Source organism: Balaenoptera physalus (genome assembly GCF_965194825.1).
Source record: "Balaenoptera physalus genome assembly, chromosome: 5".
NCBI lineage: Eukaryota > Metazoa > Chordata > Mammalia > Artiodactyla > Balaenopteridae > Balaenoptera > Balaenoptera physalus.
This window is the reverse complement of record NC_138884.1, coordinates 101,193,679-101,215,877: the sequence shown is the minus strand read 5'-3', so window position 1 is coordinate 101,215,877 and position 22,199 is coordinate 101,193,679.

Sequence of the window (22,199 nt, the reverse complement as noted above, 5' to 3'; positions counted from 1 at the left end):
TATTGCTGTTTTACATGAAGTCATAAGTAAATATTCTTAAAATTTTAACTTCAAATAGAGTAAATATTGATAAATACAACCTACTTTTAAAAAAGCTCTTTAGGGGTTTCAATTCTTTTTAAGAATGTAAAGAGGTCCTGACACCAAAATGCTTGAGAGTGCTAGACTGGAGAATTCCATCAGAGTTGAGAAAAATTAAATTCCGCCATTTGTGGTCTAATAATTTCAGAAAATGTGGAGAACTAAGAAACTAGAGTTTTTCTTTCTAGAGAAAAATCATTAGAAGAGCAGTCACAATTAGCTAGGTGTTATGGTGTAGATGACCATTGGTGGGATAACTAAATTTTAATAACACTTCATCCAGCAATTTGTAAACCTAAAAAATTACAATACTGCCACCTAGTGTTCCATAATGAAAATATTTTAATATTTATTTATTTTTCATTCAACTTATGATTGCTTCAGAACTGAAAGACTATAAACACTTTAATTTAATAGCATGCCCGGTATTTTTTTTTTAACATCTTTATTGGAGTATAACGCTTTACAATGGTATGTTAGTTTCTGCTTTAAAATAAAGTGAATCAGCTATACATATACATATGTCCCCATATCTCTTCCCTCTTGCATCTCCCTCCCTCCCACCCTCCCTATCCCACCCCTCTAGGTGGTCACAAAGCACCGAGCTGATCTCCCTGTGCTATGTGGCTGCTTCCCACTCATTATCTATTTTACGTTTGGTAGTGTATATATGTCCATGCCACTCTCTCACTTTGTCCCAGCTTACCCTTCACCTTCCCCGTATCTTCAAGTCCATTCTCTAGTAGGTCTGCATCTTTATTCCCATCTTGCCCCTAAGTTCTTCTGACCATTTTCTTTTTTTTTTTTTTTTTTTTAGATTCCATATATATGTGTTAGCATACAGTATTTGTTTTTCTCTTTCTGACTTACTTCACTTTGCATGACAGACTCTAGGTCCTCACTACCTCACACCTCACTACCAATAACTCAATTTCGTTTCTTTTTATGGCTGAGTAATATTCCATTGTATATATGGGCCACATCTTCTTTATCCATTCATCTGTGGAGGGACACTTAGGTTGCTTCCATGTCCTGGCTATTGTAAATAGAGCTGCAATGAAGATTTTGGTACATGACACTTTTTGAATTATGGTTTTCTCAGGGTATATGTCCAGTAGTGGGATTGCTAGGTCATATGGTAGTTCTATTTTTAGGTTTTTAAGGAAACTCCATACTGTTCTCTATAGTGGCTATATCAATTTACATTCCCACCAACAATACAAGAGGGTTCCCTTTTCTCCACACTCTCTCCAGCATTTATTGTTTATAGATTTTTTGATGCTGGCCATTCTGACTGGTGTGAGGTGATACCTCATTGTAGTATTTGATTTGCATTTATCTAATGATTAGTGATGTTGAGCATCCTTTCATGTGTTTGTTGGCAATCTGTATATCTTCTTTGGAGAAAAGTGTATTTAGGTCTTCTGCCCATTTTTGGATTGGGTTGGTTGTTTTTTGGATATTGAGCTGCATGAGCTGTTTGTAAATTTTGGAGATTAATCCTTTGTCAGTTGTTTCATTTGCAAATATTTTCTCCCATTCTGAGGGTTGTCTTTTTAACGTGTTTATGGTTTCCTATGCTGTGCAAAAGCTTTTAAGTTTCATTAGGTCCCACTTGTTTATTTTTGTTTTTATTTCCATTTCTCTAGGAGCTGGGTCAAAAAGGATCTTGCTGTGATTTATGTCATAGAGTGTTCTGCCTATGTTTTCCTCTAAGAGTTTGATGGTGTCTGGCCTTACATTTAGGTCTTTAATCCATTTTGAGTTTATTTTTGTGTATGGTGTTAGGGAGTGTTCTAATTTCATTCTTTTACATGTAGCTGTCCAGTTTTCCCAGCACCACTTATTGAAGAGGCTGTCTTTTCTCCACTGTATATGCTTGCCTCCTTTATCAAAACTAAGGTGACCATATGTGCGTGGGTTTATCTCTGGGCTTTCTATCCTGTTCCATTGATCTATATTTCTGTTTCTGTGCCAGTACCATACTGCCTTTTTTTTTTTTTTTTTCAGAGTATGTAGTATATTTATTAACATATCTGAAAAAATTTATAACTTCATATATTAAGCACTAAGCTATTGGTTTTTTTTTTTGTTTTTTTAACATCTTTATTGAAGTATAATTGCCTTACAATGGTGTGTTAGCTTCTGCTTTATAACAAAGTGAATCAGTTATACATATACAATATGTTCCCATTTCTCTTCCCTCTTGCATCTCCCTCCCTCCCACCCTCCCCATCCCATCCCTCTAGGTGGTCACAAAGCACCGAGCTGATCTCCCTGTGCTATGCGGCTGCTTCCCACTAGTTATCTATTTTACATTTGGTAGTGTATATATGTCCATGACACTCTCTTACCCTGTCACATCTCACCCCACCCCCTCCCCATATCCTCAAGTCCATTCTCTAGTAGGTCCGTGTCTTTATTCCCGTCTTGCCACTAGGTTCTTCATGGCCTTTTTTTTTTTTTTTTTTCCCTTAGATTCCGTATATATGTGTTAGCATACTGTATTTGTTTTTCTCTTTCTGACTTACTTCACTCTGTATGACAGACTCTAACTCCATCCACCTCATTACAAATACCTCCATTTCATTTCTTTTTATGGCTGAGTAATATTCCATTGTATATATGTGCCACATCTTCTTTATCCATTCATCTGTCGATGGACATTTAGGTTGCTTCCATGTCCTGGCTATTGTAAATAGAGCTGCAATGAACATTTTGGTACATGACTCTTTTTGACCTATGGTTTTCTCAGGGTATATGCCCAGTAGTGGGATTGCTGGGTCGTATGGTAGTTCTATTTGTAGTTTTTTAAGGAACCTCCATACTGTTCTCCATAGTGGCTGTATCAATTTACATTCCCACCAACAGTGCAAGAGGGTTCCCTTTCCTCCACACCCTCTCCAGCATTTATTGTTTCTAGATTTTTTGATGATGGCCATTCTGACCGGTGTGAGATGATATCTCATTGTAGTTTTGATTTGCATTTCTCTAATGATTAATGATGTTGAGCATTCTTTCATGTGTCTGTAGGCCATCTGTATATCTTCTTTGGAGAAATGTCTATTTAGGTCTTCGGCCCATTTTTGGATTGGGTTGTTCGTTTTTTTGTTATTGAGCTGCATGAGCTGCTTGTAAATCTTGGAGATTAATCCTTTGTCTGTTACTTCATTTGCAAATATTTTCTCCCATTCTGATGGTTGTCTTTTGGTCTTGTTTATGGTTTCCTTTGCTGTGCAAAAGCTTTTAAGTTTCATTAGGTCCCATTTGTTTATTTGTGTTCTTATTTCCATTTCTCTGGGAGCTGGGTCAAAAAGAATCTTGCTGTGATGTATGTCATAGAGTGTTCTGCCTATGTTTTCCTCTAAGAGTTTGATAGTGTCTGCCCTTACACTTAGGTCTTTAATCCATTTTGAGTTTATTTTTGTGCATGGTGTCAGGGAGTGTTCTAATTTCATACTTTTACATGTAGCTGTCCAGTTTTCCCAGCACCACTTATTGAAGAGGCTGTCTTTTCTCCACTGTATATGCTTGCCTCCTTTATCAAAAATAAGGTGCCCATATGTGTGTGGGTTTATCTCTGGGCTTTCTATCCTGTTCCATTGATCTATATTTCTGTTTTTGTGCCAGTACCAAACTGTCTTGATTACTGTAGCACTGTAGTATAGTCTGAAGTCAGGGAGCCTGATTCCTCCAGCTCCGTTTTTCTTTCTCAAGATTGCTTTGGCTATTTGAGGTCTTTTGTGTTTCCATACAAATTGTGAAATTTTCTGTTCTAGTTCTGTGAAAAATGCCAGTGGTAGTTTGATAAGGATTGCATTGAATCTGTAGATTGCTTTGGGTTGTAGAGTCACTTTCACAATGTTGATTCTTCCAATCTAAGAACATGGTATATCTCTCCATCTATTTGTATCATCTTTAATTTCTTTCATGAGTGTCATAATATTCTGCATACAGGTCTTTTGTCTCCTTAGGTAGGTTTATTCCTAGATATTTTATTCTTTTTGTTGCAATGGTAAACGGGAGTGTTTTCTTAACTTCACTTTCAGATTTTTCATCATTAGTGTATAGGAATGCAAGAGATTTCTGTGCATTAATTTTGTATCCTGCTACTTTACCAAATTCATTGATTAGCTCTAGGAGTTTTCTGGTAACATCTTTAGGATTCTCTATGTATAGTATCATGTCATCTGCAAACAGTGACAACTTTACTTCTTCTTTTCCAATTTGGATTCCTGTTATTTCTTTGTCTTCTCTGATTTCTCTGGCCAAAACTTCCAAAACTATGTTGAATAATAGTGGTGAGAGTGGGCAACCTTGTCTTATTCCTGATCTTAGTGGAAATGGTTTCAGTTTGTCACCATTGAGGATGATGTTTGCTGTGGGTTTGTCATATATGGCCTTTATTATGATGAGGAAAGTTCCCTCTATGCCTACTTTCTGGAGGATTTTTATCATAAATGGGTGTTGAATTTTGTCGAAAGCTTTCTCAGCATCTATTGAGATGATCATATGGTTTTTCTCCTTCAATTTGTTAATATGGTGTATCACGTTGATTGATTTGCGTATATTGAAGAATCCTTGCGTTCCAGGGATAAACCCCACTTGATCATAGTGTATGGTCCTTTTAATGTGCTGTTGGATTCTGTTTGCTAGTATTTTGTTGAGGATTTTTGCATCTATGTTCATCAGTGAAATTGGCCTGTAGTTTTCTTTCTTTGTGTCATTTTTGTCTGGTTTTGGTATCAGAGTGATGGTGGCCTTGTAGAATGTGTTTGGGAGTGTTCCTCCCTCTGCTATATTTTGGAAGAGTTTGAGAAGGATAGGTGTAAGCTCTTCTCCACATGTTTGATAGAATTCGTCTCTGAAGCCATCTGGTCATGGGCTTTTGTGTGCTGGAAGATTTTTAATCACAGTTTCAATTTCAATGCTTGTGATTGGTCTGTTCATATTTTCTATTTCTTCCTGGTTCAGTCTCAGAAGGTTGTGCATTTCTAAGAATTTGTCCATTTCTTCCAGGTTGTCCATTTTACTGGCCTACTGTTGCTTGTAGTAATCTCTCATGATCCTTTCTATTTCTGGAGTGTCAGTTGTTAATTCTTTTTTCATTTCTATTTCTATTGATTTGAGTCTTCTCCCTTTTTTTCTTGATAAGTCTGGCTAATGGTTTATCAATTTTGTTTATTTTCTCAAAGAACCAGCTTTTAGTTTTATTGATCTTTGCTATCGTTTCCTTCATTTCTTTTTCATTTATTTCTGATCTGATCTTTATGATTTCTTTCCTTCTGCTAACTTTGGGGTTTTTTTGTTCTTCTTTCTCTAATTGCTTTAGGTGTAAGGTTAGGTTGTTTATTTGATATGTTTCTTGTTTCGTAAGGTAGGATTGTATTGCTATAAACTTCCCTCTTAGAACTGCTTTTGCTGCATTCCATAGGTTTTGGGTCATCGTTTTTTCATTGTCATTTTTTTCTAGGTATTTTTTGATTTCCTCTTTGATTTCTTCAGTGATCTCTTGGTTATTAAGTAGTGTGTTGTTTAACCTCCATGTGTTTGTATTTCTTACAGATTTTTTCCTGTAATTGATATCTAGTCTCATAGCACTGTGGTCGGAAAAGATATGTGATATGATTTCAATTTTGTTAAATTTACCAAGGCTTGATTTGTGATGCAAGATATGATCTATCCTGGAGAATGTTTCATGAACACTTGAGAAGAATGTGTATTCTGTTGTTTTTGGATGGAATGTCCTATAAATACTAATTAAGTCCATCTTGTTTAATGTATCATTTAAAGCTTGTGTTTCCTTATTTATTTTCATTTTGGATGATCTGTCCATTGGTGAAAGTGTGGTGTTAAAGTCCCCTACTATGATTGTGTTACTGTCAATCATATGGCTGTTAGCATTTGCCTTATGTATTGAGGTGCTCCTATGTTGGGTGCATAAATATGTACAATTGTTGTATCTTCTTCCTGTATTGATCCCTTGATCATTATGTAGTGTCCTTCTTTGTCTCTTGTAAGAGTCTTTGTTTTAAAGTCTATTTTGTCTGATATGAGAATTGCTACTCCAGCTTTCTTTTGATTTCCATTTGCATGGAATATCTTTTTCCATCCCCTCCCTTTCAGTCTGTATGTGCCCCTAGGTCTGAAGAGTGTCTCTTGTAGACAGCATATATATGGGTCTTGTTTTTGTATCCATTCAGCCAATCTATGTCTCTTGGTTGGAGCATTTAATCCATTTACATTTAAGGTAGTTATCGATATGTATGTTCCTATTACCATTTTCTTAATTGTTTTGGGTTTGTTATTGTAGGTCTTTTCCTTCTCTTGTGTTTCCTGCCTAGAGAAGTTCCTGTAGCATTTGTTGTAAAGCTGGTTTGGTGGTGCTGAATTCTCTTTGCTTTTGCTTGTCTGTAAAGGTTTTAATCTCTCTGTCAAATCTGAATGAGATCCTTGCTGGGTAGAGTAATCTTGGTTGTAGGTTTTTCTCCTTCATCACTTTAAATATGTCCTGCCACTCCCTTCTTGCTTGCAGAGTTTCTGCTGAAAGATCAGCTGTTAACCTTATGGGGATTCCCTTATGTGTTATTTGTTGTTTTTCCCTTGCTGCTTTTAATATTTGTTCTTTGTATCTAATTTTTGATAGTTTGATTAATATGTGTCTTGGCATGTTTCTCCTTGGGTTTATCCTGTATGGGACTCTCTGTGCTTCCTGCACTTGATTAATTATCTCCTTTCCCATATTAGGGAAGTTTTCAACTATAATCTCTTCAAATATTTTCTCAGTCCCTTTCTTTTTCTCTTCTTCTGGGACCCCTATAATTCGAATGCTGGTGCGTTTAATGTTGTCCCAGAGGTCTCTGAGACTGTCCTCAATTCTTTTCATTCTTTTTTCTTTATTCTGCTCTGCAGTAGTTATTTCCACTATTTTATCTTCCAGGTCACTTATCCGTTCTTCTGCCTCAGTTATTCTGCTATTGGTCTCTTCTAGAGAATTTTTAATTTCATTTGTTGTGTTATTCATCACTGTTTGTTTGCTCTTTAGTTCTTCTAGGTCCTTGTTAAACGTTTCTTGTATTTTCTTCATTCTATTTCCAAGATTTTGGATCATCTTTACTATCATTATTCTGAATTCTTTTTCAGGTAGACTGCCTATTTCCTCTTCATATGTTAGGTCTGGTGGGTATTTGCCTTGCTCCTTCATCTGCTGTGTGTTTCTCTGTCTTCCCATTTTGCTTGACTTACTGTGTTTGGGGTCTCCTTTTCACAGGCTGCAGGTTCGTAGTTCCTGTTGTTTTTGGTGTCTGTCCCCATGGCTAAGGTTGATTCAGTGGGTTGTGTAGGCTTCCTGGTGGGGGAGACTAGTGCCTGTGTTCTGGTGGATGAGGCTGGATCTTGTCTTTCTGGTGGGCACGTCCACTTCTGGTGGTGTGTTTTAGGGTGTCTGTGGCCTTATTATGATTTTAGGCAGTCTCTCTGCTAATGGATGGGGTTGTGTCCCTGTTTTGCTAGTTGTTTGTCATGGGGTGTACAGCACTGTAGCTTGCTGGTCATTGAGTGGAGCTGGGTCTTGGCATTGAGATGGAGATCTCTGGGAGATTTTTGCCATTTGATATTACATGGAGCTGGGAGGTCTCTTGTGGACCAGTGTCCTGAACTTGGCTCTCCCACCTCAGAGCCACAGCCCAGATGCCTGGCTGAAGCATCAAGAGCCTGTCCTCCACATGGCTCAGAATAAAAGGGAGAAAAAAAAGAAAGAGAGACAGAAGAATATAAAATAAAATAAAATAAAGTAAAATAAAATAAAATAAAGTTATTAAAACAAAAAATAATTATTAAGAAAAAAAATTTTTTTTTTTTAAATTTTATTTATTTATTTTTGGCTGTGTTGGGTCTTCGTTTCTGTGTGAGGGCTTTCTCTAGTTGCGGCGAGTGGGGGCCATGCTTCATCGCGGTGCGCGGGCCTCTCACTATCACGGCCTCTCTTGTTGCGGAGCACAGGCTCCAGACGCGCAGGCTCAGTAGTTGTGGCTCACGGGCCCAGTCGCTCCGTGGCATGTGGGATCTTCCCAGACCAGGGCTCGAACCCGTGTCCCCTGCATTGGCAGGCAGATTCTCAACCACTGCGCCACCAGGGAAGCCCCAAAATTTTTTTAAGTAATAAAAAACAAACAAAAAATGGACAGACAGAACCTTAGGACAAATGGTAAAAGCAAAGCTATACAGACATAATCACACACAGAAACATACACATATAGACTCACAAAAAGAGAAAAAGGGGAAAAAAATATATATATTGTTGCTCCAAAGTCCACCTCCTCAATTTGGGATGATTTGTTGTCTATTCAGGGATTCCACAGATGCAGGGTACATCAAGTTGACTGTGGAGCTTTAATCCGCTGCTCCTGAGGCTGCTGGGAGAGATTTCCCTTTCTCTTCTTTGTTCGCACAGCTCCTGGGGTTCAGCTTTGGATTTGGCCCTGCCTCTGCGTGTAGGTCGCCTGAGGGCGTCTGTTCTTCACTCAGACAGGATGGGGTTAAAGGCGCAGCTGCTCCGGGGACTCTCAGGCCGCGGGGGAGGGAGGGGTATGGAGGCGGGGCAAACCTGCGGCGGCAGAGGCCGGCGTGAAGTCGAGCCGGTGTGACGTCGAGCCGGCGTGACGTCGCACCAGCGTGAGGCGCGCCCTGCGTTCTCCTGGGGAAGTTGTGCCTGGATCACGAGACCCTGGCAGTGGCGGGCTGCACCGGCTTCCAGGAGGGGCGGTGTGGAGAGTGAGCTGTGCTCGCACACAGGCTTCCTGTTGGCGTCAGCAGCAGCCTTAGCGTCTCATGCCCGTCTCTGGGGTCCGCGCTGACTGCCGCGGCTTGCGCCCATCTCTGGAGCTCCTTTAAGCGGCGCTCTTAATCCCCTCTCCTCGCGCACCAGGAAACAAAGAGGTAAGAAAAAGTCTCTTGCCTCTTCGGCAGCTCCAGACTTTTCCCCGGACTCCCTCCCGGCTAGCCGTGGCGCACTATCCCCCTTCAGGCTGTGTTCAGGCAGCCAACCCCAGTTCTCTCCCTAGGATCCGACTTCCGAAGCCCGAGCCTCAGCTCCCAGCCCCGCCTGCCCCGGCGGGTGAGCAGACAAGCCTCTCGGGCTGGTGAGTGCTGCTCGGCGCCGAGCCTCCATGCGGGAATCTCTCCACTTTGCCCTCTGCACCCCTGTTGCTGCGCTTTCCTCTGTGGCTCCGAAGCTTCCCCCCTCCGCCACCCGCAGTCTCCGCCCGCGAAGGGGCTTCCTAGTGTGTGGAAACCTTTCCTCCTTCACAGCTCCCTCCTACTGGTGCGGGTCCCATCTCTATTCTTTGTCTGTGTTTTTTCTTTTGCCCTACCCAGGTACGTGGGGAGTTTCTTGCCTTTTGGGAGGTCTGAGGTCTTCTGCCAGTGTTCAGTAGGTGTTCTGTAGGAGTTGTTCCACATGTAGTTGTATTTCTGATGTATTTGTGGGGAGGAAGGTGATCTCCGCGTCTTACTCTTCCGCCATCTTGAAGCCCCTCCGCCCTGTATTTTTAATGTTTATTTTACCAAACACATACACTTTAAATATCTTCCCTTATTTCCTTTGATAGTTAACCTCTTCTTTCTTCTTAGGATTAGGATAATTGGAGAGGGTAGGATTTCAACCTAGTTATACCTCATTCCAATCTTGTGTTTCTGTCATTACACAGTGTAGGATGAATTACTGCTGTCTTAGGGGAACTGAATTAGTAACTCTCCTCACTTTGATTTTTCCTAACTCCTCTTTTCACAGGCATTAAAAACAACAACTTAATTTTGGATGAATTTTAGATGTACAGAAAAGTTTCAGAGATAGTACAGAGTATTCCCGTGTATCCCTCTCCCAGCTTCCCCTGTTGTCAACATCCTGCGTGACTACGGTCCACAGGCTGAGTGTCTGGCACAGTGGATGAGAAATTCCACATCAAGCATGTGACTGTGAAATTTCAGAAACAGAAGCTTGGGGAGCAGGGAGGGTGGGCTGGGGCACAAAACAGGTGACATATGGAAGACTAGGACTTGGATTGTCACCAGACTTCTCAGTCGCCACACTGGAAGCTAGAAAACCCTAAACCGATGCTTTCAAAATTCCGAATAAAAATTATTTCTATCCTAAAATCCCATAGTAGCCAAACTACATATCAAGGGTGACATTAGAATAAAGATAATTGCAGAACTACAGGGTTTCAAAAAACGTGCCTCCCATGCCCATTTTATCAGAAAGTTATTCAATGATTTGTTTCTCTAAAAAGGGAAAGGAACAAAAGAGGGAGAAAGCCCAGGAGACTGGTGAGGGAAGCTAAAGACTACATAGCTCTGTGGCTGCCTCAGAAACAAACAGTGCAGAGTGCAGCAAGCAAACAGAGGTGTTTAAACATGGATTCATAGTCCTGTCAGACTGTTTGGGGATAAATTAGTGACAAGAATAGAGGAATTTAAATATAAAATCCAGACAGTTGATGAACCCTGGAGAAAATGAAAAGTTGCCTGTAAGCATGGTATACCACACAGCTCAGCTTTGAGCCATACACAGTCAAATTCATGTAAATATCGAATATTTATTTAAACAGAAGAGGTAATCTAACCACATTGGGTGGATGGAGGAAGTGGAGAGAGAGAGAGAGCACACATGCTAGAATCTTCCACCCTTATATCCAGAAGCCAATAGGTACTATCTAAAATTGAAAAACAAATTAAGAGGCACCAATCTCAGCCTATTATTTGACAACATGGGAATAAATATCAGAAGAAACAGTTGAAAATGGTGACCTCTAGGGAGTGGGGATAAGGAATTGGGAGGAATTGGCCAAGGGAAAGTTCTAGTAGGATTATGTGACTTTTAAAAACAATGTCCATGTGTTTCATTAAAAGGGAAAAGATTAGATGAATGGGTGCCCTGCCAAAGCAGGGACCTGGTCTGTCCCCACTCTGTTAAAAATTGGGGAGTGTCCGGAGAAGAAAAGTATAAATTGTCCCCCTGAACCAAGTGTCTTGGCTTCAAATCAAGGCTGTGGCCAGTCAAGTGGGATGCTTTAATCAGGCTCCCTTCTTGTTTGCATACTCGTTTGCATTCTGAGACTTCGGTCAGGGTGAGAGTTCGCTTACTGTTTGCACAGCTGCTGGACTCCCCTGCCTGAAGGGTGCCGCTCTGTTGCCTGAGTGTTCCGGTCGGCCGTCTTCTGAAAGCATGGATTTTCCTGCAGGATTTGGATGGGGGGCAGTCTCCTCAGCTTATCAAGTGGAAGGCAGGAGAAGCTTCTTCCCCTTCTCCAGAGCTGGGATGGCTTACTTCTCATGGATTCTGTATGTCTGGGGAAGAAGGTCGGGTGAGGAGGCAAAAAGAAGAGAAGGAAAAGGGCTGAAGAGCCCATAACTGCATAAATGAAACTATCCCTTTTCACATAGAAGAGACTTGCTTCCCACGTCCCTTTCCTTAGGCACAAGGGTGGTGGTGACGAGGGGCTGAAGACCCCGCTGCGGCTGTAATTTTGGTCCGTACCAGCTTATGTGAGACATCAGTGTACACTGGACCAGCTGCTTTCATCACTGGTTTCTTGAACACATTGCCCATAACCTCCCTGAAAATGGTAACAACTTCTCCTATTGGTTAGAAAAATATTGACTAAATACCTTCAGGGAGTCCAAGAGACATCCCTGAAGGATGTTCTTCAGTTGGTAGAGGTTCCCTGTTCTATTTCAAGGCACCCGCATTTCCTGGGTGGCTGAGAATGAACTGTGAGATGGCAAAGAGCACCCAGAATGGAGGTGGAGGTCTGAGTTCTGGTCTCCAGCCTGCCAGGCATGAGCTTGTGAATCTGCTCTTCTCCTCGAGTCTCAGCTTCTTCCTATGTACAATAGGAAGATTAGATTAGCTTTTTCGTATATATATTCTCCACCTAAGGAATCAGGGATTGTTAATAGCTATCATGGGAAAATATTTATTTGGTCAAATAAATGTGGAAACCCAGGGATAAATAAAGCTAAGAGAATTTCTGGCAGCATTTTCCTAGAACTGCTGTAGCAAATGACCATAAACTGGGAGGCTTAAACACAGAAATGTATTCTCTCACACTTCGGGGGGCCAGAACTAGCCATCTGAAGATGTCATTAGCTAAGTTAAGGTAAGCTCATACTGGAGTAGAGTGGGGCTTTAATCCAATATGACTGGTGTCCGTATAAGAAGAGGGAAATTTGGACACAGAAACACATGCGGAGAATGTCATGTGACAATAGAGGCAGAGACTCAAGTGATGCAGCTGTAAACCAAAGAACACCAAGGGCCGATGGCCACTCCCGCAAGCTAGAAGAGGCAAGGAAGGGTTCTAGCAAGAGTCTCAGCGGGAATATGACCCCGCTGAAACCTTGATTTTGGACTTCTAGGCTCTAGGAATGAGAGAGAATAAGTTTCTGTTGTTTAGGCCACCCCTTTTGTGGTACTTTATTATGGCATCCCTAGAAAACAAATACATCAACAAAAACAAGTAAATTAATAAAAGATATAATGACTGCTTATGGTAAGTGCTAGGGTGATAACAGGTTTTGATTTAGGAGGATCTCTGTGAATTACTGTCATTTAATCTAAAACTTTAAGGACGAGAAGGAGGGAGCCATTTGAAGGTGGTGAAGGTTTTTCTAGACAGAGTGCAGGTTGATCCTGGCATAATCCATGCTGCTTATGATGCTTATGATTCCCAGCTTCAGCTGCCATTTCCCAGACCTCCAGAAATGAGAATGAGCAATCTCTGCTGTGATAATTGCAACAACCGCCATGTAGAAGACATCTTCCATGGGGACTACGTATGTTGTGACACATATGCTCTGTGATACAAAGCACTTTCAAAAGAATGTCTGGGAATGTCCAGGTTAATAGGGATTCCACGTCACTTTTTTCTCTCTCTATGGTATCTTCTACATTTTTTCCCAGATAATTTTCACTTGGTCAGGGTGGGTGACTTGATGAAGCTGGCCTTCTAGCAGTGAAAACAAGAGACAGGACGTTGGCTAGTTTGCTTCTCAGAAGAGAGATCAGACAGAACTGAGAGGGGGTTGCAGTGCACAGAATCAGGTTCTAGAAGGTGCACAGCATGGAAAACTAGGAAGTTGGGTTCTGGAGCCAGACTCGCTAGACTGGGGGTCCATCTCTACCTTTTTCTAACTCTGTATGACTTTGAGCAATGTACTCAACTTCTCTGTGCCTCCTTGTCGGTAAGATGGGGGTGATTATGGTATCTACTTTATAGTGCTGCTGTGAGGTTTAAATAAGATGACGTGTGTTTAATGCTTGATGCTCAGTAAGTGCTGAATGCATCGTATTTATATTTAGGTGGGGGAGGGTCGCAAACGGGCTACTGAGAATGAATCACTTTAGAACTCCACAGTGAACTTGGCTGAAGCACACAGTCAGTTATACAAGACAACACAGTGGGTTTCAGATCCTGTTCACTCAGCCCCGGGGATAAGATTACTGGTCCTTTCTGAGCTCCTCTCTTCACAGGGTCTCCGCATTGCTCTACCTCTTCTGTCTGCCCTGGGCTTGCTGCTGACTTATTGTAAGGTCTTTATTTGTTGTCCCTAACCTGCTATTGTGCTGTTAACCCTCTAACAACAGCTTTCAGAAGGGAAATTGATCTTCCCTTCTCTTTTTGTCCATGCACAGATGCCTTTTATATGTTTCCTTGGTTTTCTTACCTATCCTTTTGTGCTGGGTTTGAATCCTAGCTCAAGCACTTACTAGCTGAGTGACTTTGGGCAAATAACTTATTTAAGTCTCAGATTCCTTATTTGTAAAACTAGGAAAACGGTCATGCCCACTCTGTAGGTTTGTTCTGGGGATTAAAGAGGTCAGCATATATAACTGGAGCACAAGAGTGCCTGGGCCATGATATCCACGAAATAACAATAACAACAGCACTACTGCTACCACTACTAGTAATAATAATAATGATGATGATGTTATTCTTTCTCCTGGCTGGATTCTCTCCCACTCTGTACTGATAGGAGAGCTACATCATCTGCTGCATTTCCTGGGAATGGTCCTTTCTTCTTTGGACCACAAGTAAGACTATACTCCCTTCTTGCTCATTCTTGTCCTGATCTTCCAGCAGCGGCTGGGAGAGTTACTGTTTAGCTACCCCTTCCACCACGGCGAGGATCACACATGCAGGACGTCAACACGTGGCTTTGTCAAATCAATGTGGCCCGGAATTTAAAAGCTGAAGTCACCTTGTCGCTTTTTGATTTTGAGAATCTTTGCACTTTTGAGCTTCCCTGGCCTCTGAAAGTCTACAGAGCCTTTGGAAGTCATGGACGCTCAGCAGAACTGAGGATTGAGCATGAATTGTATTTATACAGAAAAAATCTATCTCGGTGATTTGTTATAAAACATCACTATCTATCTTTTTCCAGAGATTTTCAAAACACATTGTCTGTGTAGGTATCTTTGTTTTCACACATCCTCTCCGGAGCCCGGAGATATAGCTATAATACTCCACCCCCTCCCCACTCCCCTACAGACCCACGCCCACTCCCACACAGAAATAGAGATATTTGGGCCCTGTTACTTTTAATCAAAGGCACTGTCAGGGTCTTTGCAGGTAGAGTGACCAGAAAGTAGGACAGGCCTTCCGGTCACTGGGCCTCCTAATATACTGACTACTTGCTTGCATATTTCACCAGACCCCTGGCTCTTCGTTCTTCCTGTCCGTGTCTCTTGGGCCTTCATGCTGGCCTCTTCCCTGACCATGGTTTTTAAGAAGAGTTTAATGTAATGTTTATTACATCAGAGTTGGCTGTGTAGTGCCTTTTGGAGGAAAGCGCCATATAAATCTAATAAATAAATAATAAACAAGTGATATAAGCAGGAGGAAAATTATGTGTTTTACGTGAGCTGTAAAGAATATTGTAAAACCTGTAAAAATGTATTTGTTAGATGAAGAGGCAGGGAAGAAGCTGCAAATGATCATCATTCGTACAGGAGTGAGTTTCATGCAATATTTTAAAGTACAGAAAAATTCCCATGATTTTTAACCCTTTGTGAAACTGACTCTGCCTATGCTTTTCGCTGCAGGGAATGTGAGGCCCAAAACAGCAGATAGCTCAGTGGCATTTTGTTTACTTCCTCAGTAGGCCACGGAGGGGCTATGAAAATAACATTTAGGACCTGATTCTACAGCTCTTATGAGCTTGTACCTAACAGTGATTTCACGGAGGATCTCTTAAGGGGTGAATGTGCTCTGCAAAATCCCGCGAATCATAAGCAAAGTCCAAACTACTCCGTTAAGGCCTCCTGATGTGATCTGAGTTTGTGGGTTTCTTTTTTTTTTGTCTTTTATTTTTTATAAATTTAATTTAATTAATTAATTTTTTATACAGCAGGTTCTTATTAGTTATCTATTTTATACATATTGGTGTATATATGTCAATCCGAATCTCCCAATTCATTCCCCTCCTTCCCCCTTTGGTGTCCATACATTTGTTCTCTACATCTGTGTCTCTATTCCTGCCTTGCAAACTGGTTCATCTGTACCATTTTTCTAGATTCCACAAATATTTGTTAATATGCAATATTTCTTTTTCCCTTTGTGACTTACTTCACTCTGTATGACAGTCTCTAGGTCCATCCACATCTCTACAACTTACCCAGTTTCGTTCCTTTTTATGGCTGAGTAATGCTCCATTGTATATATGTACCACATCTTCTTTATCCATTCGTCTGTTGATGGACACTTAGGTTGCTTCCATGACCTGGCTATTGTAAATAGAGCTGCAATGAACATTGGGATGTATGTGCCTTTTTGAATTACGGTTTTCTCAGGGTATATGCCCAGTAGTGGGATTGCTGGGTCATATGGTAATTCTATTTTTAGTTTTTTAAGGAACCTCCAGACTGTTCTCCATAGTGACTGTATCAATTTACATTCCCACCAACAGTGCAAGAGGGTTCCTTTTGCTCCACACCCTCTCAGCACTTACTGTTTGTAGATTTTTTGATGATGCCCATTCTAACTGGTGTGAGGTGATACCTCATTGTAGTTTTGATTTGTGTTTCTCTAATAAGTAGTGATGTTGAGCAGCTTTTCATGTGCCCCTTGGCCATCTGTATGTCTTCTTTGGAGAAATGTCTGTTTAGGTCTTCTGCCCATTTTTTGATTGGGTTGTTTGTTTTTTTAATATTGAGCGGCATGAACTATTTATATATTTTGGAGATTAACCTTTAGTCCGTTGATTCGTTTGCAGATATTTTCTCCCATTCTGGGGGTTGTCTTTTCATCTTGGTTATAGTTTCTTTTGCTGTGCAAAAGCTTTTAAGTTTCATTAGGTCCCATCTGTTTATTTTTGTTTTTATTTCCATTACTCTAGGAGGTGGGTCAAAAAAGATCTTGCTGTGATTTATGTCAAAGAGTGTTCTTCCTAAGTTTTCCTCTAAGAGTTTGATGGTGTCTGGTCTTACATTTAGGTCTTTAATCCATTTTGAATTTATTTTTGTGTATGGTGTTAAGGAGTGTTCTAATTTCATTCTTTTACATGTAACTGTCCAGTTTTCCCAGCACCACTTATTGAAGAGACTGTCTTTTCTCCATTGTATATCCTTGCCTCCTTTGTCATAGATTAGTTGACCATAGGTGCGTGAGTTTATCTCTGGGCTTTTTAACCGGTTCCATTGATCAGTATGTCTGTTTTTGTGCCAGTACCATATTGTCTTAATTACTGTACCTTTGTAGTATATTCTGAAGTCAGGGAGTCTGATTCCTCCACCTCCATTTTTTTCCATCAAGGTTGCTTTGGCTATTTGGGGTCTTTTGTGTCTCCATACAAATTCTAAGATTTTTTGTTCTAGTTCTATAAAAAATGCCATTGGTAATTTGATAGGACTTGTATTCTGTAGATTGCAAGCAATCTATAGATTGCTTTGGGTATAGTCATTTTCAGAATATTGATTCTTCCAGTCCTAGAACATGGTATATCTCTGCATCTGTTTGTGTCATCTTTGATTTCTTTCATCAGTGTCTTAGTTTTCTGAGTACAGGTCTTTTACCTCCTTAGGTGGGTTTATTTCTAGGTATTTTATTCTTTTTGTTGCAATGGTGAATGGGATTGTTTCCTTAATTTCTCTTTCTGATCTTTCATTGTTAGTGTATAGGAATGCAAGAGATTTGGGGGCATTAATTTTGTATCCTGTAAATTTACCAGATTCATTGATTAGGTCTAGTAGTTTTCTGGTGGCATCTTTAGGATTCTCTATTTATAGTATCATGTCATCTGCAAAGAGTGACAATTATACTTCTTCTTTTCCAATTTGGCTTCCTTTTATTTCTTTTTCTTCTCTGATTGCCATGGCTAGGACTTCCAAAACTAGGTTAAATAATAGTGGTGAGAGTGGACACCCTTGTCTTATTCCTGATCTTAGAGGAAATGCTTTCAGTTTTTCACCATTGAGAATGATGTTTGCTGTGGGTTTGTCATATATGGCCTTTATTATGTTGAGGTAGGTTCCCTCTATGCCCACTTTCTGGAGAGTTTTTATCATAAATGGGTGTTGAATTTTGTCAAAAGCTTTTTCTGCATCTATTGAGATGATCATGTAGTTTTTATTCTTCAGTTTGTTAATGTGGTGTATCACATTGATTGATTTGCAGATATTGAAGAATCCTTGCATCCCTGGGATAAATCCAACTTGATCATGGTGTATGATCCTTTTAATGTGTTGTTGGATTCTGTTTGTTAGTATTCTGTTGAGGATTTTTGCATCTGTATTCATCAGTGACATTGGTCGGTAATATTCTTTTTTTGTAGTATCTCTGTCTGATTTTGGTATCAGGGTGATGGTGGTTTCATAGAATGAGTTTGGGAGTGTTCCTTCCTCTGTAATTTTTTGGAGGAGTTTGAGAAGGATGTGTGTTAGCTCTTCTCTAAATGTTTGATAGAATTCACCTGTGAAGCCATCTGGTCCTGGACTTTTGTTTGTTGGAAGATTTGTAATCACAGTTTCAATTTCATTACCTGTAATTTGTCTGTTCATATTTTCTGTTTCTTCCTGGTTCAGTCTTGGAAGGTTATACCTGTCTAACAATTTGTCCATTTCTTCCAGGTTGTCCATTTTATTGGCATAGGGTTGCTTATAGTAGTCTCTTAGGATGCTTTGTATTTCTGCAGTGTCCATTGTAACTTCTCCTTTTTCATGTCTCATTTTATTGATTTGAGTCCTCTCCCTCTTTTTCTTGATGAGTCTGGCTAAAGGTTTATCAATTTTGTTATCTTCTCAAAGAACCAGCTTTTAGTTTTATTGATCTTTGCTACTGTTTTCTTTCTTTCTATTTCATTTATTTCTGCTCTGATCTCTATGATTCCTTTCCTTCTACTAACTTTAGGTTTTGTATTTTCTTCTTTCTCTAGTTCCTTTAGGTGTAAGGTTGGATAGTTGTTTTTTTTTTAAAATATCTTTATAGGAGTATAATTGCTTTACATTGTTGTGTTAGTTTCTGCTGTATAACAAAGTGAATCAGCTATACATATACATATATCCGCATATCCCCTCCCATTTGCGTCTCCCTCCCATCCTCCCTATCCCACCCTTCTAGGTGGTCACAAAGCACTGAGCTGATCTCCCTGTGCTATACGTCTGCTTCCCACTAGCTATCTATTTTATATTTGGTAGTGTATATATGTCCGTGCCACTCTCTCAGTTCATCCCAGCGTACCCTGTCCCCTCCCCGTGTCCTCAGATCCATTCTCCACGTCTGCGTCTTTATTCCTGTCCTGCCCCTAGGTTCATAAGAACTTTTTTTTTTTAATTTTAGATTCCATACATATGTCTTAGCATATTGTATTTGTTTTTCTCTTTCTGACTTACTTCACTCTGTATGACAGACTCTAGGTCCATCCACCTCACTACAAACAACTCAATTTTGTTTTTTTATGGCTAAGTAATATTCCATTGTATATATGGGCCACATCTTCTTTATCCATTCATCTGTCTGTGGACACTTAGGTTGCTTCCATGTCCTGGCTCTTGTAAATAGTGCTGCAATGAACATTGTGGTACATGACTCTTTTTGAATTATGGTTTTCTCAGGGTATATGCCCAGTAGTGGGATTGCTGGGTTGTATAGTAGTTCTATTTTTAGGTTTGTAAGGAAACTCCATACTGTTCTCTGTAGTGACTGTATCAATTTACATTCCCACCAACAGTGCAAGAGGGCTCCCTTTTCTCCACACCCTCTCCAGCATTTATTGTTTGTAGATTTTTTGATGATGGCCGTTCTGACTGGTGTGAGGTGATACCTCATTGTAGTTTTGATTTGCATTTCTCTAATGATTAGTGATGTTGAGCATCCTTTCATGTGTTTGTTGCCAATCTGTATATGTTCTTTGGAGAAATGTCTATTTAGGTCTTCTGCCCATTTTTGGATTGGGTTGTTTGTTTTTTGGATATTGAGCTGCATGAGCTGCTTGTAAATTTTGGAGATAAATCCTTTGTCAGTTGCTTCATTTGCAAATATTTTCTCCCATTCTGAGGGTTGTCTTTTTGACTTGTTTATGGTTTCCTATGCTGTGCAAAAGCTTTTAAGTTTCATTAGGTCCCACTTGTTTATTTTTGTTTTTATTTCCATTTCTCTAGGAGGTGGGTCAAAAAGGATCTTGTTGTGATTCATGTCACAGAGTGTTCTGCCTGTGTTTTCCTCTAACAGTTTTATAGTGTCTACCCTACATTTAGGTTTTTAATTCATTTGGAGTTTATTTTTCTGAATGGTGTTAGGGAGTGTTCTAACTTCATTCTTTTACATGTAGCTGTCCAGTATTCCCAGCACCACTTATTGAAGAGGCTGTCTTTTCTCCATTGTATATTCTTGCCTCCTTTATCAAAGATAAGGTGACTATATGTGCATGGGTTTTTCTCTGGGCTTTCTATCCTGTTCCACTGATCTATATGTCTGTTTTTGTGCCAGTACCGTTACTGTAGCTCTGTAGTGTAATCTGAAGTTAGGAGCCTGATTCCTCCAACTTCGTTTTTCTTTCTCAATATTGCCTTGGCTATTTGGGGTCTTTTGTGTTTCCATACAAATTGTAAAATTTTTTGTTCTAGTTCTGTGAAAAAATGCCATTGGTAGTTTGATAGGGATTGCATTGAATGTGTAGATTGTTTTGGATAGTATAGTCATTTTCACAATGTTGATTCTTCCAATCTAAGAACATGGTGTATCTCCCCATCTGTTTGTTTAATCTTTAATTTCTTTCATCAGTGTTTTATTGTTTCTGCATACAGGTTTTTTTTCTCCTTAGGTAGGTTTATTCCTAGGTATTTTAGTCTTTTTTTTGCAGTGATAAATGTAGTGTTTCTTTAATTTCTGTTTCAGATTTTTCATCATTAGTGTATAGGAATGCAAGAGATTTCTGTGCCTTGACTTTGTATCCTGCTACTTTACCAAATTCATTGATTAGCTCTAGTAGTTTTCTGCTAGCATCTTTAGGATTCTCTATGTAGAGTATCATGTTGTCTGCAAACAGTCACAGTTTTACTTCTTTTTCTGATTTGGTGATTCCTTTTATTTCTTTTTCTTCTCTTGTTTCTGTGGCTAAAACTTCCCAAACTATGTTGAATAATACTGGTGAGAGTGGGCAACCCTGTGTTGTTCCTGATCTTAGTGGAAATGTTTTCAGTTTTTCACCATTGAGAATGATGTTTGCTGTGGGTTTGTCATATATGGCCTTTTTATGTTGAGGTAAATTCCCTCTATGCCCACTTTCTGGAGAGTTTTTATCATAAATGGGTGCTGAATTTTGTCAAAAGCTTTTTCTACATGTACTGAGATTATCATATGGTTTTTATCCTTGAATTTGTTAATGTCGTGTATCACATTGATTGATTTGCGTATATTGAAGAATCCTTGCATTCCTGGGATAAACCCCACTTGATCATGGTGTATGATCTTTTTTATGTACTGCTGGATTCTGTTTGCTAGTATTTTGTCGAGGATTTTTGCACCTATGTTCATCAGTGATATTGGCCTGTAGTTTTCTTTTTTTGTGGCATCTTTGTCTGGTTTTGGTATCAGGGTGATGGTGGTCTCATACAATGAGTTTGGGAGTGTTCCTCCCTCTGCTATATTTTGGAAGAGTTCGAGAAGGAATGGTGTTAGCTCTTCGCTAAATGTTTGATAGATTTGGCTGGGGAATCCATTTACCCCAGGACTTTTATTTGTTGGAAGATTTTTAACCACGGTTTCAATTTCAGTGATTGTGATTGGTCTTTTCATATTTTCTGTTTCTTCCTGGTTCAGTGTTGGAAGGCCGTGCTTTTCTAATAATTTGTCCATTTCTTCCAGGTTGTCCATTTTATTGACATATAGTTGCAAATAGTTGCTTATCTCTCATTATCCTTTGTGGTTCTGAATTGTCAGTTTTTACTTCTCCTTTTTCATTTCTATATCTGTTTATTTGAGTCTTCTCCCTTTTTTTCTTGATGAGTCTAGCTAATGGTTTATCAATTTTCTTTATCTTCTAAAGAACCAGCTTTTAGTTTTATTGATCTTTGCTCTCGTTTCCTTCATTTCTTTTTCATTTATTTCTGATCTGATCTTTATGATTTCTTTCCTTCTGCTAACTTTGGGGTTTTTTTATTCTTCTTTCTCTAATTGCTTTAGGTGTAAGGTTAAGTTGTTCATATAAGATTTTTCTTGTATCTTGAGGTAGGATTGTATTGCTATATACTTCCCTCTTAGAACTGCTTTTGCAGCATCCCATAGTTTTTGGGTTGTCATGTTTTCATTGTCAATTGTTTCTAGGTATTTTTAAAAATTTCCTCTTTTATTTCTTCAGTGATCTCTTGGTTATTTAGTAAGGTATTGTTTAGCCTCCATGTGTTTGTGTTTTTTACGTTTTCCCCCCTGTAATTGGTTTCTAATCTCATAGCCTTGTGGTTGGAAAAGATGCTTGATATGATTTCAATTTTCTTAAATTTACCAAGGTTTGATTTTTGACTCAAGATGTGATCTGTCCTGGAGAATGTTCCCTGTGCACTTGAGAAGAAAGTGTAATCTGCTGTTTTTGGATGGAATGGCCTATAAATATCAATTAAATCTATC